The 18,314-nt window shown below is 50.4% G+C and overlaps 2 protein-coding genes across 5 annotated transcripts in view; one reads left to right on the top strand and one right to left on the bottom strand.

The window, feature by feature from the left end:
- Positions 1-14,454, bottom strand: part of LOC101085442 (long-chain-fatty-acid--CoA ligase ACSBG2) — a 47,378-nt gene extending 32,924 nt beyond the window's left edge. The window contains exon 1 of the mRNA XM_045044533.1: positions 13,907-14,454. The gene's annotated coding sequence lies outside the window, so the exon portion shown is untranslated. The remainder of the gene's footprint in view (positions 1-13,906) is intronic.
- RFX2 (regulatory factor X2) overlaps positions 13,194-18,314 on the top strand; it is a 90,286-nt gene continuing 85,165 nt past the window's right edge. For all 4 annotated transcript variants that reach the window (XM_023250877.2, XM_023250876.2, XM_023250875.2 and 1 more), the window contains exon 1: positions 13,194-13,418. The gene's annotated coding sequence lies outside the window, so the exon portion shown is untranslated. The remainder of the gene's footprint in view (positions 13,419-18,314) is intronic.

The raw sequence follows: 18,314 nt of genomic DNA, 5'->3' as shown, positions 1-18,314 counted from the left end.
AACCAAATATTCTGCCCTGCTGAGAAGAAGGGACAGGAGGGTTCATCGTGGATTTGTTCATCGTGGATTTGGGGCATTCGTGTTGTTTCTTTAACCTACTGCATTAAAGTGCTGTTCATCTTGGTGGCTGGTTGTTTGAGTGTTGCCTTGTTTTTGTTTTTGTTTTTGTTTTGGCTTCTCCTTAAGTTTTCTCCCCTCACCCCAGCCCTGCATCCTATTTATTTACCCAGTTCATGTCTGTGACTGGTTGTTCTGGGAGCTGAAGTGGACCTTAACCTCTCTTAATATGATGATGGTAGCAGACCGTACAGCCATGTCCAGCCCCAGAAAGGGTGGAAAAGCAAAATCCCCTTTCCCAGACTCCTCCACAGCAGCAAGTGCTGCGTGACCATCTTGACCAATAAAACACAAGGGCAAGTCAGTCTCTGCCAGCACATCTGCTTTAAAGGACAAGCAGGAGGGGCGCCTGGGTGGCTCAGTCGGTTAAGTGTCTGACCTCGGCTCAGGTCATGACTTCACGGTTCGTTCTTTTCTTCTGGAACGGAGATGTACTGTATGGAGCCATGGCAGCCATTTTGCAATCATGAAGCGACAGTTAAGGGGCACAAGAAAGAAGCCAGCAGCTTAAGACATTAAGGTCCTGGGACCTTGATGGCAACAGTGAGTAGCTGAATCAATGCCAGCATCCATTTACATGTCGATTTCCCCTCTGGTGAGAAAAAAGTAACTCCAGTTTTTTAAAGGTTTTATTTTTTAATAATCCCAACGCCCAATGTGGGGTTTGAACTTATAACCCTGAGACCAAGAGTGGCACAGGTGCCCCAAGCCCCTATTTTAAAACCTGCTTCGGTTAGATTTTCTTTTAGATGCAGGTCAAATGCTAACTGCTATAATCTTCAAATGAGAGTTCTGGGCTGACTAGAAGTTAGCAGTTTATGATGGGCGTAAGTTATCTAGCTAAGTAATTAGCCCCAGTTTCTCAAGACAAAAGTCTGAACCTCATTCGTGAGGCCCACATACTGTTGGTAGCAATGCATCAGTACAACTCTGTTGAAGAAAAACTTGACTGTGTTTGTCAAAAATTTAAAACATATATCCTTTTTCCCCTGTCCCTGTATTGAGTCAATTTAGTATGGGGGGGGGGGGGCTAACCCGTTACTTTTTTATATTTAAATTAATTCCTAGAGGCACCTGGGTGGCTCAGTCAGTTAAGCATCCAACTTCGGCTCAGGTCATGATCTTACAGTTCGTGAGTTCAAGCCCCGCGTCAGGCTTTGCGCTGACGGCTCAGAGCCTGGAGCCTGCTTCGGATTCTGTGTCTCCTTCTCTCTCTGCCCCTCCCCCCCACGCACACATTCTCTGTTTCTTTCTCTCTATCAAAATAAACAAATACATATTTAAAAAATAAAAAAGGAAGTTGCTAAGAGAACAGATCTTAAAAGTTCTCACCCCAAGAAAAAAAATTCTAAGTACCTACAATGATGGTAACAGGATTTGTGATCACTTTGCAATATATGCCGATAGAATTGTGTTGTACATCTGAAACTAATGTTGTACATCAGTTATATCTCAATAAAAAAAAAAAATAGGATAAAATAACAAGACAAAACAGAAACAAAGCCCGCAGGTAGAGGGCCGGATTTGGCCCACCGCGTGGCGGTTTGGCTTTCCCTGCTGTAGACCAGCCTTGGTGATTTTCAGTTTTACTTTTTCCAGACAAAAGTCGTTGCGTTTTGTCACAGCTCCCCCTGGTGGGAGCTTCCACGTCTCTCTCTACCTTCCAGGCAGCCGAGACGGACTGTCCACACGGGACTCCCCGCCGTGGTGGTTTTAATTTATACATTGTTTCCCTGTTGTTCCGGTATCAAAAAGATGAGAAAGGTTTATCCCGGAGTAACAGCCCCTTGTGCTGTCTCTGCTACTCAAATCCCTCCACTAGCAACCAACCCTTTTCAACACTGACTCTTTCCCCTGGTATCAACCTTACTTTCAGACATTGTCTTTTTTGACTTCCTCTTACGGCCTTGCTCTCTGACGATTTCCTACGCGCTTCAATATTTTTTCCATTATGTTCGCCTTAGGCCTACCGGTAGGTTTGTTTTGTTTTGTCTTTTCGTTTTGCCGTGTGCTTGAACACACAGGACAAAGATTGGCAAACTGCAACCATTCGGCCAAGTCCGGCCTTCTGCCTGTTGTCATAAAGCAAGTTTTATTGGCACATAGTCATGCCTGTTCGTGTATTTCTTGTCTCTGGCTACTTTTCGTGCTGTAACGACAAAGATGCGTAGTTGCGACAGAGACCATAGGACCCCCAAAGCCAAAAATGCTTGTTATCTGGCCCCGAGAGAAAAAGTTTGCCAACCCCTGATATCGGGCAATACATCAGTTCTTTCTTTTCCCTCCTGGGAATCTTGGACTCTGAGCCCACTCTCCACTCAGTTCCATTCTTCCTGTCCGTTCTTATGTGGGATGAGGTCATGCTGGATTTGGGTGAGTCCTAAATTCAATGACTAGTGTCCTTACGGGAGAGACGCACAAGGAGCCGGAGGGGGGCTCCCAGTAGAGACATCTCCCGGCAAAGACCCCAGTCCCCACATAATGTCACTTTTCATAATTTGTGTATGGCTTGTAAAATAGTTCCTATCACCTGTCAACTATAATTTTACCTGTGGCACAACTTACAAGAGTTGTCATTTCTTTTTTTTTTTTTTTTTTTTTTACTGTTTATTTATTTTGAGAGACAGCAAGAGAGGGGGAGAGGGGGAGGGGGAAGTGCAGAGAGAGAGAGAATCCCAAGCCCCAAGACGTGGGGCTCGATCCCGCAACCCTGGGATCATGACCTGAGTCTATATGATGAGTTGGACGCTTTAGCGACTGAGCCACCCAGGCGCCCCTGTTTGTCATTTCTTGTCAACTGTGTTTGCGTACAAAGTTTCTTGCCAGTTGTGCGTATCAAGAATTGGAGGACAGGGCACCTGGGTGGCTCATTTGGTTGGGCATCAGACTCTTGATTTCAGTTCAGGTCATGATCTCATGGGTCATGAGTTCGAGCGCTGCATCGGGCTCTGCACCGACAGTGTGGAGCCTGCTTTGGGATTCTCTTTCTCTCCTCTCCCTCTGCCCCTCCCCTGTTCTCTCTTTCTCTCTCTCTCAAATAAATAAATTAATTTAAGAAAAAAGAGTTGGAGGAAATTGGGACCCATCCAAATGCCCATCGACAGGGGAGTAGATAGCTAAATCCTGGTGTGTTCATACAACGCAATACTACTCACCAGTAGTTTTTAGGGTGAATAAATGATGACTCAACAATAGGGGTGAATCTCACAGACATAATTTTACACAAAGAATCGGGCACAAGAGAGTCCATTCTGTGTACTCCCGTCACCGTGAAGTCAAGAATAAACAAAAGCCGTGTGGCAGCACAAGTCAGAATCGTGGGCGCAGAGGTGTTAACTGGGAAAGGACGTGAGGGAGCCATCTAGAGGCCTGGGAGTGTTCCGGGGACAAAGGTCCACACACATGTAAAAAGTTACACATAGGTAAAAAATGAACAACTGTTCGCTTTGAGGTACATAAGTTATAGCCCAGGAAAAAAGAAAAGTGTAAAATGCTTTTTTTTTTTTTAAATTTCATAACATTCTCAAACAATTTGAAAAGACCATTAGCAAAATGTATCCATCGGAAACAGGAGTTAGTGATTACAAGCATGGAAGTTAATTTAACAAGTTATTCACCCAAGGGGCACCTGGGTGGCTCAGTCAGCCTCCTTGGGATTCTCCGTCTCCCCCCCACCCCCGCCCCTCCCCAGCTTGCGCACGCTCTCTCTCAAAATAAATAAATAAATGTTTTTTAAAAAGGAATTTTGGGGGCACCTGGGTGGCTCAGTCAGTTGAGCATCCGACTTCGGCTCAGGTCATGATCTCACTCACAGTTTGTGAGTTCGAGCCCCGCATTGGGCTCTGTACTGACGGCTCGGAGCCTGGAGCCTGCTTCCGATTCTGTGTCTCCCTCTCTCTCCGCCCCTCCCCCACTCACGCTCTGTCTCTCTCTCGCTCTCTCTCTCAAGATTAAATAAACATTTGGGGTGCCTGGGTGGCTCAGTCGGTTGGGCGTCCGACTTCGGCTCAGGTCATGATCTCACTCACGGTTTGTGAGTTCGAGCCCCACATCGCGCTCTGTGCTGACAGCTCAGAGTCTGGAGCCCACGTTGGATTCTGTGTCTCCCTCTCTGTCTGCCCCTCCCCCGCTCACACTCTCTCTCTCTCTGTCTCAAAAATAAATAAGCATTAAAAAATAAAAGTAGGGGCGCCTGGGTGGCGCAGTCGGTTAAGCGTCCAACTTCAGCCAGGTCACGATCTCGCGGTCCGTGAGTTCGAGCCCCGCGTCGGGCTCTGGGCTGATGGCTCAGAGCCTGGAGCCTGTTTCGGATTCTGTGTCTCCCTCTCTCTCTGCCCCTCCCCCGCTCATGCTCTGTCTCTCTCTGTCCCAAAAATAAATAAAAATGTTGAAAAAAAAATAAAATAAAAGTAAATCAAATGAAGAAGAATTTTTGACAGCTTTTGTCACCGAATTGTTTCTCTTGCCCGCTTTCTAAAACCTTCCGTGCCTCTTTTTATCCTCTCTCCTCCCCTTTGCCCTGTCATTCTCAGGCAATATGGAACGTTGGCACGACCGTTCTGTTCCCCTGCTTCCTGGTTGCCTAGAAGTGGTTAAGACTGAAAAAAATGGGATTTAAGGGGAAAAATATGTGCTTGACGTGGATTCAGCCAGCCCTTGCGAAGGCTGTCCGAGGTCACAGCAGTTTGCTATGGAAATGATTCAGTATCGCGGAGAAATGTGGCAGCCAGTGGCCAGAAAGCCATGAGAAAAATAAGGAGCTTGGTGGCACACAGGTGTTTTCCACACAAAATCCACTCTTCAGAAGCTGCATCGTTATGGAAATTGTCCTTTTGTGCCACCCTTGAAAGGATCAGATGCTCAGGTCTGTGCCAAAAAAGTGGCTTTTAAAACCTTCCCCCCACCAATTCATAAATGGTCTTTAAAGTCCTAATAGCACGGGTTAATTAACAGCCATTAGTTAAATAAAAACAGTCAATTAGGAAGAAGCCCTTCTGGGAGGGAAAAAAAAAAAAAAAGTTTTAACAACCACCGAGGGGAAATCCTTTCAAGGAGATTTGGAAAGCTCCCAGAGGGATGTATTTCATACCATTCTTGGACTCCAAACTCATTTTTGGTGGTCCTGTGGTTTTACTGGTTAATTCTTTCCTTGTAAACATGTGGTGAAACTTTTTTTTAATTTAATTTTTATTTGATCTTTCAGCCAAAGCTATCTTTTCGTTTTATTCTGCTTTCAGGTTGTTTTTTTTTTACACCCTCCCCCCTCCCCCCCCCCCCCCCCCCGCCAAAAAAAACCCCAGATCTGATTGGAATAGTAATGTTTGTGCTTGGAAATACAGACACACAGACATGCAGACAGCCTCAACAGTACAAAAAGATCTATGGAGGAGAGCTCAGCCTGTCTCCTCGTGTGTATGTTCCCTGATTATGCTCACTCTCTTCCAGGAATGTTCTCTCCATAAGCAAGCAGGCTGCAGAAGAGCCACGAGACGTCCTGAGTAGAGGCCGAGCACATGGGTACCCCCCCCCCCCCCGGCTCTGTGGTTTATTAGCTCCGTGAGCTTTCTCCAAGGAGCCTCCGGTGGCAGTCACCAAGGCCAGGGCTCAGCAAAGGGGAGCAGGGACTCGCTCTCAATATCAATCTGTTTGCAACCTGATCCCTGAGTTACGGCACCTGGAGTGTTCCCCGGGGACCTGGACCTTTCAGGGTTTAAAAAAAAAAAATTTAAATTTTTTTTTTCAACGTTTATTTATTTTTGGGACAGAGAGAGACAGAGCATGAGCGGGGGAGGGGCAGAGAGAGAGGGAGACACAGAATCGGAAACAGGCTCCAGGCTCTGAGCCATCAGCCCAGAGCCCGACGCGGGGCCCGAACTCACGGACCGCGAGATCGTGACCTGGCTGAAGTCGGACGCTTAACCGACTGCGCCACCCAGGCGCCCCGAAAAAAAAAAACATTTAAAAAATCATTGCTCAGATATAATCCACATAACATAAACGCCATCGTATTAAAGTGTGCAAGCTGGTGGTTTTAGCATATTTGAAGTGTCACGTGCTCATTCCCATCGCTTAATTCCAGAACATTTTCACTACCCCGGAAGGAAACCCCCAACATGGACCCCGTTACACAGGCCCTCAATTCCCCCTCTCCGGCTCCCTCCCAGCCGCTAATCCAATGTCTCGCGGGCACGGAATCCCACATCTCGTGGCCTCTTGTGTCTGGTTTCTCTCACTGAGCGTCTTGTGTCCCGTGTTCATCTCCGCGTGTCACCGCTTCACTCGTTCTGGCTGCATACGAGTCCACCGGGTAACTACACCCCGTTTTGTTCATCCATTCAGCCGCCGGTGGCCATCTGGGTCCTTGCCACGTTTTGGTCCTTGTGCGTAATCTGCCACAGACACTCGTGGACCAGTTTTGGTGTGGACGAATGTTCCCCGTCCCTTTGGGCATTTACCTAGTAGGGTTGCTGGGTCATAGGAGAACTCGGTTGAGGTTTTCCGTTTAAAACAGCGGGAAAGTCCCAGGGAAGCCAGGATGTGTTGGCCACACCCTGTGAATGATGCCTCCTTGATGCCATTGGCCCTGGACCTTTCGTGGAGAGGCCAAAGCAAGCAGGAATGCGTCCCATTCCCTCCACCGCCACCAGCTTTTCTGGTCCTGTGGCTTCCCTTTAAACCGTGCCCTGCGTGGTCCTCGGGAGAGCAGGCTGTGGTCCGAGTGGCTCCTCTAAGCCGGCAACACTTTCTCTCGGGAACCGACTGTAAGCGGAAGGCACGAGGGGAAATGTCAGCCTCTCCTTGGTCCGTTGAGGAGCAGAGGCCAGTCCCTCTCCTCCATGGCTGTCCCCGATGCCCGGTGAGAGCAGGGACCTGGCGCTCCTTTGGTAAGGGATCACCTGGGCCTGCATAGGGATCCTGGGAAGCAAGGAGTGACGGAACAGAAGGTTAAGTCCTGAGCTGAAGTTGCCTGCAGGAAGTTCACACGGGCCCCCTGCCCGGACGCGATCCGTAACCACCGCTTGGGCAGGGGATCGGGCGATTGCCCGATCCGTGGGAAAGCCACGGGTGGATCTGGGAGCAACTCCTGTGTGTGTTTCCTGGGTTGGAGCCAGAGGGTTCAGACCCTTCCTATCAGCACAGAATTGCATTCTCTTCCTCTGACGTTCCGCTCGTGGGAGAACCGCTTCACAGTCTCTGCCCATCTCACCTTAAGAGATTCGAGCAACAAAAGAATGGAAAGCAGGGTCTCTGGAGATGTTTGCGACACCGGCTTCCTCAGCAGCTTTGTTCACAGTAGCCAAGAAGTGGGGCGACCTGTGTGTCCATCCGTGGACGAAGGATGAGCGCAATGTGGTCTGTCCACACACTGGAATATGGTTCCGCCTCAGGCCATCCTGAAACCTGCTACATCACAGACGGACCCTGAGGACATTACACTCAGAGAGAGAAGCCAGACACAGAAGGACACAACCTGTGTGACCCCACGCACAGGGGGTCCCCAGAGGAGTCGCATCCACAAAGACAGAGAGTAGATGGTGGGGGCGGGGGTGGGGAGTCCGTGTTTCATGGGGCGGAGTCTCAGGTTGGGGAGATGGAAAGTTCTGGAGACGGATGGTGGGGGTGGCTGCACGACAGTGTGAGTGTCCCGGATGCCACTGGAGCGTACATGAAAAACGGTTAAACTGGTAAATTTCATGTATATTTTATCTCAAGTTTTAAAAACTCTTTAAAAAGAAAGATTTGGGCGAGATTCCTGCACATGTGCTGTCCTACCACCCGTTTATTCAACAGCGATTTAGTAAAGGAACAGCTGTGCTCCGGGTTCGATTCTAGAGCAGGGCTCCTGGGCCTCAGCACTTGACATTGGTGCCGGATCATTCTCTGGACCAGGACCGTCCCATGTGTGCCGGGTGTGGAGTGGCGTCCCCACCTTCGACCCGTCAGATGCTCATAGCCTCCTCTCCCCCATTCATGACCGCGCCAGCTCTGCAGGGAGACGGAGCAGGGGACTTAGCCATGCCGGGGAGGGTGCCCAGGGGGGCATCACGCACACCAGCTCCCACCACGTGCCTGGCTGGCTGCGTCCAGTTCCGCACCGGGGCCCTGGCCCTGGGGAGTCTTAGCCTGGGGGAAGGCCTCCCCTGTGCCCCCCACCCCCACCCCCCATGCTGTAGAGGGAGCAGCCAGGGCTGGAGTGATGTCTGGAAAGAGAAGACCCGGGATGTGTGCTGGGACCTCACATTCATGGATTTCATGTCCGAAGACATTTCAAGGCTTTAAGCAGGAAGATTGTTATTTTTTATTTTTTTATTTGGTTTTCTTTTAATGTTTATTTTTGACAGAGAAAGAGAGAGAGAGAGAGGGGGAAGGGGCAGAGAGAGAGGGAGACACAGAATCCGAAGCAGGCTCCAGGCTCTGAGTTGTCAGCAGAGAGCCCGAAGCAGGGCTTGAACTCACAGACTGTGAGATCATGACCTGAGCCAAAGTCAGAGGCTTAACCAAGTGAGCCACCCAGGCTCCCCAAGAAATTTCATTTTCAGACTGTTCATTGCTAGTGTATAGAAAAACAGTTGAGTTTTGTATATTGACCTTGTATTCTGCAACCTTGCTGAACTCATTGATTAGTTCTCAAAGAATGTTAGAACGGCCTCACAGAGTATTCTTTACTCTTCTGACTTTAATAATAGTCTGGGAAGGATTGACATTAATCTTTATTTTTTTTAAGTTTATTTATTTATTTGAGAGAGAGAGTGCATGTGCTCGAGCAGGGGAGGGGCAGAGAGAGGGGGAGAGAGAGAATCCCAAGCGGCCTCCGCACCATCAGCACGGAGACCAATGTGGGGCTCGAACTCACGAACCTTGAGGTCACGACCTGAGCCGAAACCAAGAGCCAGATGCCCAACCAACTGAGCCGCCCCTAATTTTCCTTTAAATAGTTGGTAGGATTCACCAGAGACACCATCTGGTCCTAGGCTTTTCTTTGTGGGAGGTGTTTTGATTACTCACGCGATTTCTCTATTTGTCATAGGTCCACCCAGATTTTCTATTTCTTCTTTGAGTCACTTTCTAGGAATTTGCCCATTTCATCTGGGATATCTAATTCGGTGGCATAGAGTCGTTCACAGTATTGCCTTGCCATCTTTTCTGTTTACATAAAGTTTGTGGTGACGTCCCCTCTTTGACTCCTGATGTGAGTAATTTGAGTCATCTCTTTTTTTTATCCCGATCTGTGGAGTTCAAGATTTGTCAGCTTTGCTGATCTCTCCAAAGGACTAACTTGTGATCTTCTTAATTCTCTGATTTTTGAATCTCTGTTCCATTCATTCCTACTCTAATCTTTATTATCTCCTTCCTTCTGCCAGCTTTGGGTTTAGTTTCCTTGTATTTGCCATCCTAAGGTGGAAGATTTGAAGTCTTTCTCTCTTTTTTGACACGTGACTATAGCTATAAATAGTCCTGTACTTTAGCTGAATCCACAAATTTTGGTATGTTGTGTCATTTTCATTCATCTCGAAGTATTATCTAATTACTCTAGTTTCTAATTTTCTAATTCCTAATATTTCTGATTCCAAAGTACTTGCTAGTTTCTCCTCATTTCTTCTTTGAGATAGCTGAGTCTTACATGTGTCAAATGGTTAAGGGGCGCCTGGGTAGCTCAGTCGGTTAAGCATCCGACTTCGGCTCAGGTCACGATCTCGCGGTCCGGGAGTTCGAGCCCCGCGTCGGGCTCTGGGCTGACGGCTCAGAGCCTGGAGCCTGCTTCCGATTCTGTGTCTCCCTCTCTCTCTGCCCCTCCCCCCTTCATGCTCTGTCTCTCTCTGTCTCAAAAATAAATAAAATGTGGGGCGCCTGGGTGGCGTAGTCGGTTAAGTGTCCGACTTCAGCCAGGTCACGATCTCGCGGTCCGTGAGTTCGAGCCCCGCGTCAGGCTCTGGGCTGATGGCTCAGAGCCTGGAGCCTGCTTCCGATTCTGTGTCTCCCTCTCTCTCTGCCCCTCCCCCGTTCATGCTCTGTCTCTCTCTGTCCCCAAAATAAATAAACGTTGAAAAAAAAATTTAAAAAAAAAAATAAATAAATAAATAAATAAATAAAATGTTAAAAATTTAAAAAAAAATGGTTAAGGAAAACATACACATTACTGTAAATACGGCATCAAGTTGGGACAAACTTGAATTTTCTTTTTTTTTTTTTTTAATTTTTTTTTCAACGTTTTTTATTTTATTTTTGGGACAGAGAGAGACAGAGCATGAACGGGGGAGGGGCAGAGAGAGAGGGAGACACAGAATCGGAAACAACTCCAGGCTCCGAGCCATCAGCCCAGAGCCTGACGCGGGGCTTGAACTCACGGACCGTGAGATCGTCACCTGGCTGAAGTCGGACGCTTAACCGACTGCGCCACCCAGGCGCCCCCAAACTTGAATTTTCAAAACACAAGTTATATCGGAATGGGCTGTGCAACGTGGCTTACAAGACACCTCCCATCACGCCCTGAAACTTTACCACTCAGCTCCTCACATCCGGTCCATCAGAATGTTCTCCAAAATGTACCTCCACGCCGTCTACTTATCTCCGTCTTCACTACCGGTGCCTAATCCAAGCCACCATACTCATCAGTCCGGGAGAACTGTAACAGTCTCCTGAGAGCTCTTGCTCTGTCTTTTTTGTGTCCTTCAATCTGGCCCCCATGTGGTGAGCTTTTAAAATCACAGACCACAAATCTGGTTACATCTCCCTCCTGCTTAAAGCCCTCCCATGGCTTCCCGGTCTGATGAGGAGCCCTTCCTATGGCCTGGCAGACCTTAAGTGAAATGACTCCCTCCAACCCCTGACTCACCACCCCCCCACCCACTTATGCCCTCCCCATTCCTTCAGCTCCAACCATACCCAGTGATCTGTTGTTTATTTAAAACGAGTTTCCACACCAGGGACTTTGAATTCTTGATAATTTCCTTTCCCTCTTCCTCATTATTCCAACATTGGCCCAAACGGCACCCTCTCAGAGAGACCTAGGGTGACCAGCTCTTCCTGTTGGGTCCAGGAACTTCCTCTATTTAGCACTGAAAATCTCACGTCCCGGGAAACCCCATAATCTCCAACCATCCAGGCTGGTTGGTCACTCTTGAGAGGCCATCCCTGGCTACTCTATCCAAAATAAGCCCCACCCACTCACCCCCAAGTTACTATCATATCCCTTTTCCTGTAAGCCTGGGAATTGTGTCCCTAGCACCTAGAATGGTGTCTGGCAAATAGTAGGCAAACAATACATATTTTGACTAAATTAATAATTGAAGGAAAGGAACTGATTCCTGCAGTCCTAAGCTTAAGGCCCCATCATACAGGTTATTTGCAAGAAGCAACCCACTGGAAAGTGGCCAAGGGGCGCCTGGGTGGCGCAGTCGGTTAAGCGTCCGACTTCAGCCAGGTCACGATCTCGCGGTCCGTGAGTTCGAGCCCTGCGTCAGGCTCTGGGCTGGTGGCTCAGAGCCTGGAGCCTGTTTCCGATTCTGTGTCTCCCTCTCTCTCTGCCCCTCCCCCGTTCATGCTCTGTCTCTCTCTGTCCCCCCCCCAAAAAAAATAAATAAACGTTGGGAAAAAAAAATTAGAAAGTGGCCAAATCAATTCAGCAGGTCACCATCAAGCATTTTCATTAAAATGAAAAGAATAGAAAAGATCGAGCATTGCCTCAAGTATCATGCTTTGAAAATTTTGTTTTAGTTATGATGTGTTTGTGTGGACTGGGCCTTTGAGTCAAATGTATTTCCTGCTGTGATTCTGTGGTCAAAAACATTCGAAAACCACCCATCTAGTGGTCAAATGCATGGACTTTGGTACCAGACTGCTGGGATTTGAAGCCTTACAAGCCGTTCGGCATTGGGCAAATTCACTCATACTTTCCAGACCTCAGTTCCCTGATCTGTAATATGGGGGTAAATGCATATTACATTTCTTGGGAAATGAATGTGAGATTCAACAGAGTTAGCATACAAAAAATGTTTAGATCAGTTTCTGGCACCTGAGAACAATTTAATCAGCGCTCGCTAATATGATTATTTGTTGAGTGAATGGATGAATGGATGAATGAACGGGGCTGAGGTCTAATCTTCCTTTAAATTGCCCTGCTTGTTCCTTCCCCAAACAAGTTTTGTCTCTGGGTGTTTCTGCCCCTTCCCCCGAATAACTATATATGTTTACTTATTTATTCAGTTTATTGTCAGTGTTCCCCCATTAGACTAAAAGCTCTAGGAGAGGCTGGATTGTTTGTGCAATGTGTAGTTGGATTCACGATCTAGGGATGAGGGGGGATGGTGAGAAGGGAAGAGGGTTGGCAAACATTTTCTTGTGAATGGCTGGGTGGTAAATATTCTAGGCTCTGCTTCTGCCATTCCATTTTTGTGCAACGAATAAACTTTTCACTATGCAACTCTTGTCCATGTAGTGTGAAAACAGCCTTCCACAGTTTCTTAAAGGATGGGCCTGGCTGTGTTCCAATAAAACTTTATTTACAAACACAGAGACATAATTTGGCCCAAAGGCCACAGTTTGCCAACTCTTGAAGATGCTGAAATACTGGATTCAGTAATACAAGAGTTTCATATAGATAACACAAAATTCTTCTTTTGACTGTTTTAAACCACTTAAAAAATATTCTAAAACTCTCGGCTTGTGGTCCATGAAAAACAGGCGGAGGGTAGGATTTGGGCCGCAGGTCGGAGTTTGCTGATCCCAGACTCAGACTGTGTTCGCATGTCCGGTAATCATTTGTGGAAGAAACTAAGGCCCCATTAAAGTCACCGAAACTTAGCCTTCCCGGAGCAGCGCCACCCACCGGGGGGCCACGCGCGCTTCCCGCTCGCCAACCTCCGAGCCGTGCGCGCCTCCTGCCAAGCCCCGCCCCCCTCCGCGGCAATTGGTCGAGCCTCGCCCTCATCCTCTCCAGGGAACGCCCCTCCTGACAGGCACTGTGGGCAGCCAATAGGGTGCCGGAGGGCCTTACGCCCCGCCCCCCTCGTGCCCTTTGGAGGCGGGCATGGGCGGGCCGTTCAGGGGTGGGGCGTGGAGCCTGGTAACCGTTGCCGGTAACAACGCCCCGCCCCGTCGCGGCGGGCGGGCAGGCGGGCAGGCGCGCGAGGCTGGCTGGCGGGCGGGCGGCGAGAGCGGGAGGAGGAGCGGCTGCCGCCGCCACCGCCGCCGCCATAGAGACTGTAGCCGTGGAGACTGTTACTTACCAACGGGGACCAACACGCAGCAGCCGCTGCTGCCGCCGCGGGAGCTGCTGCCCGAACTCCCGGCCCGAACTCCAGGTGACCGATGCGACCGCCCCAGGCCCGGCCGGGCCGGGGGAGTGCGGGGGGCGGCGGGGTCCGGCTTGGGGTGGGGGGGCGGCAGGCGGGCGGCGCGGCCCCCAGCCGCTCACCCCAAACGTCCGGGACGGCGCGCCCGAGGGACCCGCCTCCTTTGCCCAGTTCCCCAGGCGCGGCCGAGTTTGGGGGCGCCCGGGAACCCCTCCCCCTTCTTTTAGCCAAACTCGGGGGCAAGTGGGAGCCCATCGCTTCTCTGTTCAAAAAACTTCCCGAGTCGCGGGCCCCCGAGACCCCACTCTCAACTCTTACCCTCGAAGGCCACGAATTGGGTGCGCCCGAGGCCCCTCAAACTTTTACCTTCAAATTCCCAGAATTGGGGCTTCTGGGAACCTCCTGTTACTTTTACTCCCCAGATCCTTAAATTGAGGGCGCCCGGGCACCCCTCTCTCACTTTCTCTCAACTTCTTGAAACCATCTCAAGCCCTTACCTTAAACTCTCTGAATTGGGGGCTCCTGGGGACCCCTCTTCTCTTTTAGTCCCCAAATATCCGAAATTGGCGTTCCCGGGGCCCCCTCTCTCACTCCTCGCCCCAGACTCCTGAATCGGGGAGGGGGCCTGGAAGATTCGTTTTCACCTTTGCCCCAATTTCCTGGGTGTGGGGTGTCCCGGGGACTGGCTGTTCGTTAGCGAGTTTGAGGGCTCCCTTGGAATCCTTCTCAGCCTTTAGCCAGAAGTCGATGCGCTCGTCTTGGGGGAAACACCCCCCCCCCCTCACGTTTTCGCCCCAAACTCGCCGATAATCGGACTTCCCCGGGACCTGTTTCTCACCTCTTGAGGTCTTGAGCAAAGATCCTCGCGGCTAAGGCTCCTCGGACACTCCTCCCCTCTCTCCCTTTGAACCCCCATTCCTGAGTTTGGCCGGGGGGGGGGGGGGGGTGGTCCGCCAGTGCTTCCACGCCCCTCGGGAAGCCCCTTCGCACACCCGCAGCTCCCCCATTTGGACTGATCTCCAAGCGAGAGAAGAGTTTCACCAAAAGTTTGTGGTTTTTTTTTTTTAACGTATCAATTTATGATTTTGTTTAAAGAGCCCAACTCGTGGCCCAAACTGCTCAGTGACACTTTCTCTTGAGATTGTGCGAGTGCGTGTGCGTTTGTGAATTTAAACCCCACCCCTGAACACCCCCTCCCAAACGCGCACTTGCACGCGCGCGCGCACACACACACACACACACCCACACCCAAACGCTCTACTCCTCTCCCGGCCCCCTGGGACGAGCCTCGGCGCTCCCTCCCGCTCAGTCCCCGCTGGCTGTTCTCGGCTGCTGCACCGGCAAAGTTGGGTTTCCCGATCCCAGTGGCTATTTCAGGGGCCCCTGAGGCCGAAGTTCCCCTGCCATTCCGGCGGAGGCGGGGATGGTTCATCGTCCTAATTTTAACCTCCCGCTTGCCCCGCAGGAATGAGGGAGGGCGTCCAGGTCCGCTTCTGGATGCTTTCCTTACGCGGCCCCCCAACGCACAGAGCACGCACGCACGCACAACTGCACAACTACCGTCTTGCTGGGCGCCGCGAACTGTCAGTGCAGAGCACCCCCCTGCCCCCAGCGGTTTCCCCTCCCGGCCTTGCCTCCGCCAATCCAAAATATCAAACCTTATACAAGACTCTCGGTTTCCACTGAGATTCCAACTAAATCATTCATTACGGTAATGGTAATAATGGCGCAGAACAGCAACAACGAAAACTTTTTTTTCCTTGCACATGGTAAGCGCCTTCCCCTCTCCTCCCCGACTCCCCCCACGTCTCAGCCTGGCCCAGCACCCCTGCCACCCCACCAGGAATCTGATTTCCTTAATCACTGATCACTGCTAATTTGGACCCGGACAGGCTTGGTGAAGTCAGTATCAGAGGGGATTTGGTAGCTTTAAAAAAAAAAAAAAAGACTTCCTACAACACGATGGACAAACGTAACTGCTCCTGTGGTCCTGTGATATTCCGGCTGATTTCGGCTGGGAATGAGCTCAGAAACCGTTGGCCTCTGCAGTAAAAGCGAAACTGAATTTTTTAGCCCCTTAGGTACATTCCTCTCTTGTGCCAGACAAGCTGCCGAGACGCTCCAAAGGGGCACCTGGGAACAGGGCGGCAGAGTTATGAATTACACCGGGCAACAGAACAAGTCCTTTGAAACTCAGCTGATATTTGCATTCTGGGTGAAGGGCACGCATTGCTTCAATGTCCATCTTTTAGCCATGCTTACTTATCACCCAAGTGCTGCCGGGAGGGAGCCAGTCTCCAGAGATACAGATCCTGGGAAATTGTTTATCTGGATCTCATTCCTTGGAGCTAATTTGTAGTTTCAGACTCGAGTTAAAATTAAGTTCATATTAAGGCAATATTTAGTTAATTGAACTTTAACTAATATTGTAACTGAGTCAAAATTTTGAAGGTACTGGTGGGATTTTTTTAAATAATCACTCGCAATTGTTTTGCTCGTAAAATTCCAGGGCCCGGAGGAACCATATCTTACAATATATTTGGCCCTTTTTAATTAATTGCAAGTTGACCACTTATTTAAATAATGTACCTCCCCCACCCACCGCCCCACCCCAGACACCTACTTACTTGTAAAATGTGGACTATTTAAAAGGCAAGGGAAGTTCACAGAGACATCTTCTGGCTAGTTGGGACCCTCGCTGAACTTGGGGACAGGAAAGTACAAGTCCTGATCCAGTGTCCGAAACCCCTGGCCCGATCTGCCGGCAGCAAACACATCCATATTGTTTGAGTATTCCAACCAAATGGGTAGATAAGGACCATAAGCAACCTCAAGCCAGTTCGGGTTAGAGTCTGCCAAATTTACCAAAAAACTTCCAGATTTCAGAGCTTTTTGGCTATCAGCACTGTTATAAGGGATTGTGAACTGGGGCGCCTGGGTGGCTCAGTCGGTTGAGCGTCCGACTTCGGCTCAGGTCACGATCTTGCGGTCCGTGAGTTCGAGCCCCGCGTCAGGCTCTGGGCTGATGGCCCAGAGCCTGGAGCCTGCTTCCGATTCTGTGTCTTCCTCTCTCTCTGCCCCTCCCCTGTTCATGCTCTCTCTCTGTCTCAAAAATAAATAAATGTTAAAAAAAATTAAAAAAAAAAATAAGGGATTGTGGACTTACATATTTAAAAAGACGTTTCCACTCCCTTTCTAGAATTTAAATGGTGAGCAGCTCTGCCACAGGTCATGTTCTCTAGACGAGTGCCTGGCACACTTAATTTGCCGAATGAGGGAGTGAGTGAATACGCACCGAAAATTAGAGAGAAAGCTGAGAACCACCTAGGTGCTTCTTGGAAGCCACAAGAGCCGCAAAGGAATTCTTACGGGGGGAGGGGGCGGGGGGGGGAGAAGAGGGAAGACTTTAGGAGAGGAAGACCCAGAATCAAGTGTGTGTGGGACAAGGAGTAGGTGAAGGAGGCTGGGAAGAAGAACCAGGGATCTGCGCCTGGGAAGCATGGTCTGCCTAAGGTGATGAGTGGGGGCACCGGACCCTCAGGCCTTCCGAGCAGAGAAGTCTGTCCAGCTACTCGCCGCGCACATCCAGGTGGATTCTGACAGGCAGCTTAAACACAAGGTGGCCAAACGGAGCTCCCGAAAGGCCCCACAGTCTCCTCCAGGCTCCACGCCCGCTGGCTTCTTCCGCTGGCTTCTCCTGGTTGATTTGGAGTCGCCCCGTATTCTTTTTCTCCTAAGCCATCAGCAAATGCTCCAGCTCCACTGTCAGTGGGGACCTAGAATCTGAGCACGCCTCACCACCCCCGCCGCCAGCCCCCGCTCCGGACCACCAGCGCCTCTTGCCCAGATGATTCCAGCCCGCTAACCTGGCGGGGGCATGTTCCCTCCTGTTGCGTATCCCTCGACTCCAGACCCTCCCACGGCTCCCATCTCACTAGGAGTCGAGGCCAGCCGCCTCCCACCCTGGGCCTCTCCAACCCAGGACTCTTTGGCCTCATCGCTGACAGTGATCCTGTTCCTCAGGCCACCTCACCCCTGCAGGCCTCTTGGAAGCCCCTCGAGCCTTCTGTCTGGAGAGCTCTTCACGCATGGAATTGGGGGGTGGTGCTCTCCCACCTCCTCCAGGCCTTCTCTCAGACGTCGCCCTCCCAGCCCACCCCTCCAAAGTGACACACTCTCAGCCCCCTTCCCTTTCTTGTTCCTTGGCATTTATCGCTCACGTGCCAGATGTAATGCGCATTTGTTTTCTTATCACAGTTTCGTTTTGTCAGAAGGTCAGCTCCTTAGGGGGAGGAAGCTGTGTGTTTAATTCACTTCTCTTTCCTCCGAGCTGAGCACAGTTCTGGCACCGAGTAGGCACTCAAGCACGTTTGTTAAATGAATCGTTTCCTGCATACCTACAGGGGGAGCCTATGTGGAAACTGAGAGTTGCTGCTCAACTTGCCGTATGTCGCCGCCCGTGTCTGTCTTGCAACAGCTTGGGTGGGACGCGTGGGGGGCAGAGGGAAGAATCAAGGGGAAACCGTAGACCCGGGCCGGGACCCAGCAGAGAAGGGCTCGCGTGTGGTGTCTCCGCCGCTTAGCTCGGGGGCTCCAGGCAGGGTGCGGCATCCGTGAAACATGACGATGGTGCTACGGTCACCATATTAGAAAGATTATCGCCATTTAGCACAGGGCCTGGCCCAGAGCAGGTGCTGCCCGGAGACTAGCTGTGAACTATTCTTATCACAATGGTTATTATTACGATTAGGGAGCGAACGAGCAGCAGCGGCCTGGGATCACGTTCTTAGTTGGGTTTTCCGACCAGTACAAGCGCGAGGAGGCCTTCGGGACGTGGGTTTCGCCCGATGGAGTGGATGAGCCTGCGCTGTCTGTCTGCGGGCGAGGAAGGCCCTCCAGGGAGTG

This window comes from Felis catus, chromosome A2, assembly GCF_018350175.1.
Source record: "Felis catus isolate Fca126 chromosome A2, F.catus_Fca126_mat1.0, whole genome shotgun sequence".
Lineage (NCBI taxonomy): Eukaryota > Metazoa > Chordata > Mammalia > Carnivora > Felidae > Felis > Felis catus.
This window is presented reverse-complemented; position numbering and strand designations above follow the sequence as displayed.